At 39.6% G+C, this 13638-nt stretch overlaps 1 non-coding gene across 1 annotated transcript; it reads left to right on the forward strand.

Annotated features, from left to right (window-relative positions):
• The first annotated feature begins 927 nt into the window (after nucleotides 1–927).
• On the forward strand, nucleotides 928–1034 carry LOC140815758 (small nucleolar RNA R71). Its single transcript, XR_012114405.1, has one exon. It is a non-coding gene; the product is annotated as a small nucleolar RNA R71 (small nucleolar RNA).
• The last annotated feature ends 12604 nt before the right edge of the window (nucleotides 1035–13638 follow it).

A 13638-nucleotide genomic window follows, 5' to 3' on the forward strand; every position in this document is an offset into this window, starting at 1 on the left:
AAAAATTGTGTATCCAATTTAGCTTTCTTCATTGCTGCAGGAAAAGGTGGAGGGATAACAATTTTATTCTGTGCAATAGGTGTAGGTGTAGAGTTAGAAGACTTACCTCCTCGATTTTCCACCTCATCCTCACCGTGCTTGGTCTTTTCCTCATTAGACTCGAGTGCTTTTCCACTACGCAATTCCACCGCCTTCACATGTTCTCTTGGGTTAGTTTCCGTGTTGTTTGGCAAAGCTCCTTGCTCCCTATTAGCAATCAACTTAGCCAATTGTCCAATTTGATTCTCTAACCCCTTTATGGATGCATCTTGGTTCTGAAATCTCGTCTCTGTTGCAGAAATAAATTTAGTCATCATTTGCTCTAAATTGGACTTCTCCTCCCGAGGTGGTTCTGGCTTGAATCCTTGGTGCATCCCATACGGTGGACCTCTTTGTTGGCGATTTTGGTTTTTTTGACCTCCCCATGAAAAGTTTGGGTGATTCATCCATCCCGGATTATATGTGTTCGAGTAAGGGTCATTTCTAGGACAGTTCTGGAATCCCACTTGTTTTACCGGTGCTCCCTCAGGCACATAGAATGGATTGCCATCTTGGCAATCCTGCACGTCATGCTCACCCCCACACTTATCACATAAAATTTCTTGTAGACGCATAGCCGACCCACTCATGCTCATCCCATCAATCTTTCTATTCAAAGCCTCTAACTGTGCTGAAACCGCCGACAAATCATTAACTTGATTAGCTCCAGCTCCTCGTCTCTGCCTATCAGACTGAGGATGATAGCTACTAGCAGCCATCTCCTCCAATAACTCATATCCTTCCTCAGCCGTTTTTCTCAGTAAGTTACCACAGGCAGCAACATCTATCATAGTACGGTTAGGAGTAAGCAGACCGTAGTAGAAAGTTTGAACAACTAACCCAAGAGGCAGCTCATGGTGTGGACATCTCCTCAACAAGTCCTTGTAGCGCTCCCATGCCTCGTAAAGTGACTCTTTCTCATATTGAGCAAAAGTAGTAATGTCGGCTCTGAGCTTCATAGTCTTCGACGGAGGAAAGTATTTGATCAGGAATGCCTTTGCCATATCCTCCCATGTAGTAATAGACCCTACAGGCAAACAGTTTAACCACGACTTAGCTTTATCTCTCAGTGAAAATGGAAATAAACGCAAACGAACAGCATCATCAGACACGCCATTAAACTTAAAAGTATCACAAATTTCAAGAAAGTCAGCTATATGAGAATTTGGGTCGTCAAGTGCACTTCCCCCAAATTGGACAGTGTTCTGAATCATCTGAATGATAGCTGGCTTGATCTCAAACTGATTAACTCGGATGACTGGTCTTACGATGCTTGGACGTGCTCCATCAAGAGACGGCTGTGCATAATCCAACATCGGTATACGCCTTGGCTCCTCTCTTTGTTGATCGCCTTCCATTCTTTCCTTCGCTCTTTGCTGCTGTAGTCGACGTCTAGCTGTGCATTCGATCTCTGGGTCAAAAGGCTCAAGCTTACACTCGAGTGATCTTCGCATGCACCACAAGAAAAATTTGAAACACAATGAGAGTATCAAATAACAATAAAATAAATAATACTAAAGAATTTAAATGAAAAATAAAAATTTGTGAATCAACAGTCCCCGGCAATGGCGCCAAAAACTTGATCGAGCAAACTTGCACAGTGAATAATCCCAAAATTTATTTTATAAATGAAAGCTCGATTTAAATATCGCAAGTGCACGATAGTCAAGTTATAATAAACGTAAGTGAATACGAGTATCGTTCCACAAGGACTGCGTTACACTATTTTTATTTTCAAGTAAAATTTCTTTAGCAACGATAAAATGAGTTGATGATTAAACTAATGTAAATTAAACAACTAAAATAATTAAAATGCAAAGAAAACGTATTCAAGAAAGAAATGTTTAATTTGGATTAAATCAAATGAGAAATGAATTTGTTGGGAATCATCAGTTCACCTACCACTCGTGTTTAAATAATTACACTCGACTTTTACTCGTGCATTCGACGGAATTCCCTAGACTAATTAATATACTCTGTCGAGCTATATTAATACTAATCATAAACATGCAGTACTCAAGTGTCCTCAAATATTTAACAGTTCAAGATTGCATTACATTCTATGGAATCCACTAGCTTTCATTCGGGTGAACTATCACTATCGACACGTACCCAATTCCGTATATCTACTAAAATTGTGAATCCGTGGTTTATACTATTTGATTCTATTGTTAATTATTCTATCGAAATCATCAACAACATGAAATAATCAAAGGAAGTTAGCTAGGCTTCGATTGAAACAAGAACAAACAATAGCATAAACGAATCACTAATAAAAACGTCGAGAAATAACGTTAAACACCGAGTACGGGGTAGGATCCCCTCAAATCCCAACAAATCTAGAGTTTAGCTACTGAAATTCATGATAAAAACCAACAATCAATGTAAGAATAAAGTACTGAATAATGAAAATACTAAAGATGACGATGGATGACGGCCACGACGCGTGGAAATCCCGAGGTCTTCGAAATCTCCTTTTCTCCTAGCCTCCTCTCCAAGAAAAATGATGAAAAGTCTGATAAAAGATGAAAAACGGCTGCTGATCTCGTGTGTTAGGTTTTGGTGTAGGATAGAGTCCCTAGAAATTTGGAAACAAATCTTTCTCAATCTCGCTTCTCGCTAGGGCGGTATATTTTGACCGCCCTAGCGAGAGGTCCTCGAATAAGCTTCCTCGAGCATGTCCCTGGTTTCGCAGGGGCGGTCACTTTTAACCGCCCTAGCGAGACACTTGCGCAAAATAATCCTCGGCCAGACCACAATGCTCGCTGGGGCGGTCACTTTTGACTGCCCTAGCGAGACCTCTTCGATATTATGCCAAAGTTTCTCCCACTTTTTGGTTCAATTCCTACAAAATAACCACAGAATACACGAGATCAGTCAAATGCTAAATAATGCTAAAAAAATGTAAAATTCAACTAAAACAAACTAATATGATGCATGAACGCGACTCAAAACCACACTAAAAACACGTAAAAACGAGTCCTATCAATAGCTAAACCAATTACTCAGCTGACTCAGAAAAAAATGCTCCATTTGTTTGGTCTGAAGAATTTGAGACCAGTTTTCTGGAGTTGAAGAAGAGGTTGACCAGTGCCCCAGTGTTGACTATCCCATCCGGTACGGGTGATTTTGTGGTTTATTGTGACGCTTCTCACAGAGGGTTGGGATGTGTGCTGATGCAACGAGGGCATGTTATCACTTATGCCTCAAGACAGCTTAAACCACATGAGACCCGTTATCCAATTCATGACCTTGAATTGGCAGCCATTGTCTTTCCATTAAAGATATGGCGACACTACCTATACGGGGAGAAGTTTGAGATATATTCTGATCATAAGAGTTTGAAATATCTGTTTTCACAGTCTGAATTGAATATGAGACAGCGAAGATGGCTTGATTTGCTTAAAGACTTTGATTGTGAAATCAAATACTATCCAGGAAAATCTAATGCAGCAGCTGATGCACTAAGTCGAAAGGTATGTTCCTTATCCTTGTCGACGATCAGTGTTTCAAATTTGATAGAAGACTGCTCTTTGTCTGGATTAGCATTTGAAACAGATTATAGACCGTTGAGACTTTATACTTTGCAAGTAGAACCAGAGCCGATTCTGAGGATTAAAGCTGTTACGCCTTAAACGCATACAAATCTCGAGGATGAGATTAATGTTTTTAATGCTGTAACATATCCCAAAGTTTTTGTTTTGATGATACCAAAACTTGGCTTAAAAATGTACTAATGTTTTATATTGAGGCATGCAGGAAATTAAGAACAAGGTTACGTTCGGAAGATCCGAAATTTGGTTCGGACGTTCCGAAATTGTGCAAATCAGAAGCAAAATAGAAGCTGTTCGGAAGCTGCGAGGAGCAAGTTCGGACGGTCCGAAGACTGGATCGGACGTTCCGAACACAAGCAATCAAATCTCTTCAATCCGGAGAAAATTTGATCTGACTGATTGATTGAGTAGATTTCGGACGCTACGATGGACATGATCGGAAGCTACGAAGTGTTGAAGATTTCAAATCTCCGGAACGCGGGAAAGTTCGGACGGTACGAACTGGAGTTCGGACCTTCCGAAGTTGTTCATACACTGTCTGAAAGAATTGTTCGGAAGAAACGAAGTTTGATCGGACCCTCCGAAGCATATGTTCGGACCCTACGAAGTCAAGAACGGAAGATCCGAAGTCATTCCAGAAATTACGCAAATTGATCGGAAGTTCCGAAGCATAAACAGAAGATCCGAACCTTGGCGTCCAAGACTAGTATAAATAGGCCTTTGAGGATGCATTCTCAATCATCCCACTCCATTCTCTCTTGTCTCTTACAAAGCTTTCTACTATCTCTTGTGTGCGTTGATTAAAAGAGTTGTAATATCAAAAGAGTTGTAGAAAAAGAGTGAAAGTAATACTCTCGAGTGGTTTGTAAAGTTCGTGGCTATCCTTGGAGCCCTCAAAGCCAAGTAGACGCATCGAGGCATGGTTGTAAAAGCTAGCTTGGAGCTCCTAAAGCCAAGTCGTTATAGTGATACCTCGATCCTCATCGAGAAGGGGAGACGTAGACGATTCTTCGTCGAACTTCCATAAACATCTCTATCCCTCTTTACTTTACGCATTTATTTTACGCACTTACTTTACGCATTCATTTATCGTATTTGTGATTGTCCCTCAAGTCTTCCGCTTGCAATTTTTGCAAACTCGTTTTAAAAACGCTAAAGGGCCTTAAAGAACCTATTCACCCCCCCTTTAGGTTCTTCAAGTGGTATCAGAGCCAAGGTTCTTCAAAATCTTTTAAATGGCCAATCTAGCAAGCGAGTATGCCCAAGGACAATCTACAAATCGTCCTCCTCTTTTCAATGGTACTAATTACGGATATTGGAAGAATAGAATATCTCTATACATCCAATCCGTCTATTACGACCTTTGGAAAATAACGGTGAAAGGTCCCTATATCCCCATGAAAACGGTGGATGATAAGGAAATTCCTAAGGGAATGGATGACCTCACCAAGGACGATATGAAACTTATCTCTCAAAATGCTAAAGCTATGAATATTCTTCATTGTTCCCTAGATATGAATGAATACAACCAAATCTCGGCTTGCACCTCCGCCAAAGAGATTTGGGACAAATTGGAGATTTGCCACGAGGGAACCAATCAAGTTAAAGAAACGAAGATAGATCTTCTCCAACTCAAGTACGAGACCTTTGAGATGGAACCCAAGGAGGATATCGACACCATGTTCCGGCGGCTCACCCAAATCATCAATGAGCTTGCCCAACTTGGTGAGAACTACCCAACTAAACAAGTGTGGAGGAGAGCCCTTCGAGCACTACCGGCGGAATGGGATGCAAAGCGCACGGCCATCATTGAATCCAACAAGGGAGATGCGGCATCCTACGACCTTGATCAACTTCATGGGACCCTAAAGACCCATGAACTTGGAGTATCTACCCGGAAGGAGACAAAGAAAGATGATGACAAAGTAAAGGCGAAAGGGATCGCCTTGACCAGTCAACTTGAAGATAGCGACGATGAAGAAATGGCACTCCTCACTAGAAAGTTCAAAAGATTCATGCGGAGTTCCAACTTCAACAAGAAGGACAAAAAGATTGAGAAGGAAGTGACCTGCTACAACTGTCAACAAAAGGGTCACTATGCAAACGAATGTCCCTCCGAGAAGAAGGCCGGCAAAGACAAGAAGAAGGCTCTTCTAGCCACGTGGAGCGACAGCGACAACGAAGAGGAGTCTTCCCTATGCTTCATGGCGAAGGAAGATCATCTGACCGACTCGGATGACGACGAGGTACCCTCTTACGATGAATTACTCTCCGCTTACACTAGTATGTACAATAAGGCTAAGTCACTTAGAAATGAGAATAAGCAACTTAAAACTTAACTAGAAGCTAGGATGCATGACAACACTAGGCTCAAGACAAACCTAAGAGACTTAGAGAAAGCCTTCAACAAGTTCAATGTGAGTAGCGGTAAACTAGAAAACCTCTTGAGCATGCAAAGGTGTAACTTCGACAAAGGAGGTCTAGGATATGAAAAGAAATCAGTCAACTTCACTAGTCTTATCGCAAAGGCAAAACTAAGAACACCACCAACATGCACTTACTGTTGTAAGATAGGTCACATAAGACCTAAATGCAAGAAACTTAGACACCAACACAATAAGAATAGTTATTGGAAATGGATCCCCAAATCCCCAACTACTACTAACCTCAAAGGACCCAAAGAAACGGGTACCAACTATCAAATTGTATCTCAATCTTATAGGGACAAAGGGGAGACAAGTAATCGAGCACTTGGTATCTTGACAGTGGATGCTCTCGACACATGACGGGAGAAAAGAAGCTGCTACAATCCATTCGACCAAAAGAAAAGGGATCGGTGACCTTTGGAGACAACAGAAAAGGGATCATAGAAGGCATCGGCTCAATAGGTATATCTAACTCTACTATTATTGATGATGTACTTCTTGTGAAAGGACTTAAACATAACCTCCTAAGCATTAGTCAATTGTGCGATTGGGGTTATGAAGTCAAATTCACACCACACGATTGCACTGTATCACTCACAACTGACAAATCCATTAGTTTCAAAGGTTATAGAAGTGAAAATGTTTACAAGGTCGATTTAAAGATTTCATCTTTTTCAAAAATAAAAAGCCTTGTAACATTAAATGTTGATGACAACATTCTTTGGCATAGACGACTTGGTCATGTTGGGATGAGCACCATAGAAAAACTTTTAAAACTTGACCTAGTTTCCGGAATGCCAAAACTGAATTTAAAATTAGATTCTTTTTGTGATGCTTGTCAACTTGGTAAACACACAAAGGAATCTTTCAAAAATAAAAATTTTTTATCCACTTCTATGCCCCTTGAATTACTTCACCTAGATTTATGTGGTCCCTCGAGGACAACTAGTCTAGGAGGTAAATCCTATGCTTTTGTCATTGTGGATGATTTTTCACGTTTTACTTGGACATTGTTTTTAGCCCATAAAAGTGATGCCTTTGATCATTTCAAAATTTTTGTCAAAAAGGTTGAAAATGAGAAAAATCTTTTGATCAAACAAATCCGTAGTGATCACGGAACGGAATTTCAAAATGAAAATTTTCAATTTTTTGTCAAAACAAAGGCATTGGTCACAACTTTTCTTGTCCTAGAACTCCTCAACAAAACGGTGTCGTTGAAAGGAAGTATAGGACCCTAGTAGAGATTGCAAGGACCATGCTATGTGAGCATTCTCTACCAAAATATTTTTGGGCTGAAGCGATGAGTTCTGCTTGTTACATCATCAATCGCGTATCAATAAGGTCAATTCTCAAGAAAACTCCATACGAACTATGGAGAGGGAGAAAGCCTAACATTTCTTACTTCCGCGCTTTTGGATCAAAATGCTTCATCCACAACAATGGTAAGGACAACCTGGGTAAGTTCGATGCTAAATCGGACAAAGGTATCTTTCTTGGTTACTCTACTTCTAGCAAAGCATATAGAGTATTTAATAAACGCACTTTACTAGTTGAGGAATCTATTCATGTCATATTTGATGAAACTAACCCTTGCTTGCCTAGACCTGTTGTTTCTGATGATGATGATATAGATATCCTTGGCGAAGAGTTGGAGTCCACAAATGATGTTCCTAAAGATCAAGAGGACGCACCTCTTCCGAAGGAGTGGACTACGCACAAGGATCATCCCATGGACCTCATCATTGGTAGCCCATCGAAGGGAGTATCTACTCGCTCCTCTAATATGTGCAATTATCTTGCTTTTCTTTCTCACATAGAGCCTAAGAACATAGAAGAAGCTTTACTTGATGATTCTTGGATTATTGCTATGCAAGATGAACTAAATGAATTTAGAAGGAATAAAGTTTGGAATCTTGTACCTAGACCCACTGATAGACCTGTCATAGGAACTAAATGGGTATTTAGGAACAAGTTAGATGAACATGGTACAATCACTAGAAATAAAGCTAGGCTAGTAGCTAAAGGATATAGTCAAGAAGAGGGAATCGATTATGATGAGACTTATGCTCCAGTTGCTAGACTAGAATCCATTCGCATGCTACTTGCTTTTGCTTGCTCTAGAGACTTTAAATTGTTTCAAATGGATGTTAAAAGTGCTTTTCTTAATGGTGATTTGAAAGAAGAAGTGTATGTTGAGCAACCTGTTGGTTTTGAAGATGTGCACTTATCTGATTATGTGTATAAACTTGATAAGGCTTTGTATGGTTTGAAACAAGCTCCTAGAGCTTGGTATGAGAAATTGTCTACTTTCTTGCTGTCTAATGGTTTTTGTAGGGGTAAAGTTGATATTACCTTGTTTACCTTGACTAAAGATAATGATTTGTTGATAGTACAAATATATGTAGATGATATTATTTTTGGTGCTACTAATGAACACTTGTGTAGAGATTTTTCTAAACTTATGCAGGATCACTTTGAGATGAGCATGATGGGCGAGCTCAACTACTTCCTTGGTCTCCAAATCAAGCAATGCAAGGATGGTTTTTTTGTCAACCAAGGGAAGTACATCAAGGAGATGCTCAAAAAGTTTGGGATGGAGTCTTCCAAAGCCTCATCCACACCTATGAGCACGACAGTCAGACTCGACAAAGATGAGGGAGGTAAACCTGTTGACCAAAAGTTATTTCGTAGCATGATTGGCTCCCTACTCTATGCGACTGCTAGTAGACCTGACATTATGTTTAGTGTTTGCTTGTGTGCACGATTTCAATCATGTCCAAAGGAATCACACTTATTCGCCTTAAAACGCATTTTCAAATATCTTTCAAATACTCCAAATCTCGGATTATGGTATTCTAAGAACTCATTTTTCGATTTAAAAGCTTACTGTGATGCCGACTTTGGAGGATATAAGGTGGATAGAAAGAGCACTAGTGGTACTTGTTTCTTTTTGGGAAATTGCTTGGTGTCATGGTTTTCTAAAAAGCAAAACTGTGTTGCACTTTCAACGACCGAGGCCGAGTATATGGCTGCCGGTAGTTGTTGTGCACAAATTCTTTGGATGAAGTATCAATTACTCGACTATGGTGTTACTTTTTCAAAAATTCCAATCTTTTGTGATAATACAAGCACCATATGTCTAACAAAGAATCCAGTTCAACATTCTCGTACAAAACATATTGACATTCGACATCATTTTATTCGTGATCACATTGAGCAAAATGATGTTGAACTTCACTATGTTGACACCAAAAATCAAATTGCTGATATTTTTACAAAACCACTAGATGAATCTACTTTTACTCGTTTGCGTGGTGAACTTGGCATGATTGAGTTGTAAACATTAGTCAAATACTCTCGTACATATTTGTTAAATTGAGGGGGAGTATTATTAATGTGAGCATTATAATGTCGGATAATACAAATTAATTGTATTTATCCATAATTATGGCTCAACATTCATGTATGTGCTAAATATTTTAAATTTTAGGTGTTCCTCATCTTGGCTACTTCGGAATCACCGTTCCTTATTAGTGGATATTCTACATGTTTATTTGTCTCTCTTTATGCTTATGTCTTTTTGATTATCGCAAAAAGGGGGAGAATTTATTTGGTTAAAATTGCTTTTAAATGGTTATTAAATAAATTCGCTTTAATTCAACCTCTTAGATTTGTTATTTGATTAAGGGGGAGTTATTTAATAACATTTAGATTATGTTGATTATTGTTTCTCAATTTTTAACCAAGTTTTGTGATCATCAAAAAGGGGGAGATTGTTACGCCTTAAACGCATACAAATCTCGAGGATGAGATTAATGTTTTTAATGCTGTAACATATCCCAAAGTTTTTGTTTTGATGATACCAAAACTTGGCTTAAAAATGTACTAATGTTTTATATTGAGGCATGCAGGAAATTAAGAACAAGGTTACGTTCGGAAGATCCGAAATTTGGTTCGGACGTTCCGAAATTGTGCAAATCAGAAGCAAAATAGAAGCTGTTCGGAAGCTGCGAGGAGCAAGTTCGGACGGTCCGAAGACTGGATCGGACGTTCCGAACACAAGCAATCAAATCTCTTCAATCCGGAGAAAATTTGATCTGACTGATTGATTGAGTAGATTTCGGACGCTACGATGGACATGATCGGAAGCTACGAAGTGTTGAAGATTTCAAATCTCCGGAACGCGGGAAAGTTCGGACGGTACGAACTGGAGTTCGGACCTTCCGAAGTTGTTCATACACTATCTGAAAGAATTGTTCGGAAGAAACGAAGTTTGATCGGACCCTCCGAAGCATATGTTCGGACCCTACGAAGTCAAGAACGGAAGATCCGAAGTCATTCCAGAAATTACGCAAATTGATCGGAAGTTCCGAAGCATAAACAGAAAATCCGAACCTTGGCGTCCAAGACTAGTATAAATAGGCCTTTGAGGATGCATTCTCAATCATCCCACTCCATTCTCTCTTGTCTCTTACAAAGCTTTCTAATATCTCTTGTGTGCGTTGATTAGAAGAGTTGTAATATCAAAAGAGTTGTAGAAAAAGAGTGAAAGTAATACTCTCGAGTGGGTTGTAAAGTTCGTGGCTATCCTTGGAGCCCTCAAGGCCAAGTAGAAGCATCGAGGCGTGGTTGTAAAAGCTAGCTTGGAGCTCCTAAAGCCAAGTCGTTATAGTGATACCTCGATCCTCATCGAGAAGGGGAGACGTAGACGATTCTTCGTCGAACTTCCATAAACATCTCTATCCCTCTTTACTTTACGCATTTATTTTACGCACTTACTTTACGCATTCATTTATCGTATTTGTGATTGTCCCTCAAGTCTTCCGCTTGCAATTTTTGCAAACTCGTTTTAAAAACGCTAAAGGGCCTTAAAGAACCTATTCACCCCCCCTTTAGGTTCTTCAAAAGCAGCTCAGAAAGTTGATCAGAATATACAGAAATCAGTATCGATGGTTAGAACAGGGCATCGATCGGAGTATCAGGTACGTGATAACGTCTTGTATGTGAATAATCGTCTGGTTGTGCCGAATGTTTCAGATTTGAGACGACAGATATTGTCAAAAGCGCACAACAGCCGATTCAGTATTCATCCTGGTGGCAGAAAAATGTATAATGATTTGAAAAGACAGTTTTGGTGGAAACAAATGAAGACTGACATTGCCGAATTTGTTTCCAAATGTCTGAATTTCCAGCAGGTGAAGGCAGAAAGAAAGAAACCAGGAGGATTATTACAGAGTTTATCCATTCCTGAATGGAAATGGGATCACATTTCCATGGATTTTGTGACGCAGCTACCGCGTTCCTCCCGAGGTTGTAATGCGATTTGGGTCGTGATTGATAGATTGACCAAATCCGAATGTTTTATACCGTACAAGATGACGTACAGATTTGATCAGATGGCAGAGATCTATATCAGAGAAGTGGTTAGATTGCAAGGAGTGCCGAATTCAATTGTATCAGACCCTGATCCTCGATTTACTTCGCACTTCTGGCAGAGTTTGCAGCAGGCTCTCGGTACAAAGTTACATCTGAGTACCGCATATCATCCACAGAACGACGGACAGTCAGAGCGGACTATCCAGACACTGGAGGATATGCTGAGAGCAGTAGTGCTTGATTTTCACACTAATTGGCAAGATGCATTGCCTCTTTGTGAGTTTTCGTACAATAACAGCTATCACATGAGTATTGAGATGGCACCATTCGAAGCGTTGTACAGAAAGAAATGTCGATCCCCTCTTTATTATGATGATATCTCTGAAGTGCCTGAGATTGGACCTAATATGATCAGAGATATGACAGAAAAAGTGAAGCTGATTCGAAAGAAAATGAAGGCAGCACAAGACAGACAGGCCAAATACGCCAATGTTTGCCGTAGGCCATTGGTATTTGAAGTAGGAGACCGAGTATTCTTAAAGATTTCGCCTTTCAGAGGAGTTGTCAGATTTGGCAAGAATGGGAAACTATCTTCACGATACATTGGGCCTTATGAAATTCTCGAGAAGATAGGAGATCATGCCTATCGACTTGCCTTACCGCCTTCATTATCTGGGATACATGATGTCTTTCATGTATCATTATTAAGGAAATACCTTCCTAATGCTTCACATGCTATTCAACCAGACGAGGCCGAATTGGATGAGACATTGAGCTATATTGAAAAACCGATTTAGATGATTGATCGTAAAGAAAAACAGCTCAGAACGAAAACTATTCCACTTGTGAAAGTTCAATGGACTCGTCATGATACTGAAGAAGCAACCTGAGAGACTGAATCAGATATGAGACAAGAATTCCCAGAGTTATTTCGATAATGTAAATTTCTTATACAGTTTTGTATATATACTCCTTATTGATACTATTGAATGCCTGTGATTTCCAGGACGAAATCGTATCTTAGGGGGGAGAAATGTAATGCCCAAAATTTTATATCGTGTTAAATTACGATTATTAATTTTTAATCGAGACGGTTGTAAAAGGGCTAACCGAAAAACGAAATGATTTAGACTTCGACATGCTGTATCGAATGTCTACAATAGAAGTCGATCTACATCTAAGCTCATCGATACACCGTAAGTCTAGAGTCTTCGCGGTTCTGACAAAGACTCGGCGGTTCTGCCCTAGCTAGGCTGATCTGCCCTAGAATCAAACTCTGGCTCTGCTATCATTCAATAGACTAAACATATAAATCTGACAATCTGCAAATATCAATGCAATAAAATCAAGTATGTGATTTTGGGAAACTAATGTCAAACCTAACTCGAGTTGTGCAATCCCGAATCAACATTCATTTATACCTTTCTTGTTGTCGCTATGATACCATCAAAGTCTTTACTCAAAGTCTGTCACTGTTCAATCTGGCAATGACAATATCAATATACTGTATCAATATTCTGATCAAATCACAATATCTATTTTTTATTAAATTCTGATAGTACAACAGTATAATCTTGCGATACTGGTAATACCATATCAGTCTATACCAATTCCATTAACTTATAATCAACCACCGTGCAAATCTGATATCACATCTCAATCAATTCAACTATAAAATTCATAACAATTCTATATGATATCCATTTCTTAATCTGACTTCGATTTTATGATGTCTACCACGTCAAGAATTCCATATATGAATCGTATCTGATTCTGGACATAGCATAATTTCAAATCTTAACAAAACGTAACAAAACTTACGTCCTGTAGTAGCTGTCATTCCTAGGAACACGGTGTCATACTCGGATTCAAGTTTGGACAGACGGATTGATCGTAAATAAAATTCTGAAATCAAAAGCAATTTCCTTCCTCGGAGCTTCGTTTCTTTTCTTCTGAATTGTTAAAGGATTATGTGTGTGTGTGTGTGTGTGTATATATATATATATATATATACACGTAATATGCAATTGGACAAGTGGCTCAATCTTTGTAGCACACGTCTCGCGCATATGCGCGACACCAACTGGCGCATATGCGCGAGTCCCTAAGTCTCGGCGCGTCTGTCTCACGGTGGCTCGCGCATATGCGCGACACATCTTGGCGCATATGCGCGAGGCCTTTGCTCAAAATTGCCAACTCTCGGG

Source organism: Primulina eburnea, chromosome 15, assembly GCF_022965805.1.
Source record: "Primulina eburnea isolate SZY01 chromosome 15, ASM2296580v1, whole genome shotgun sequence".
Lineage (NCBI taxonomy): Eukaryota > Viridiplantae > Streptophyta > Magnoliopsida > Lamiales > Gesneriaceae > Primulina > Primulina eburnea.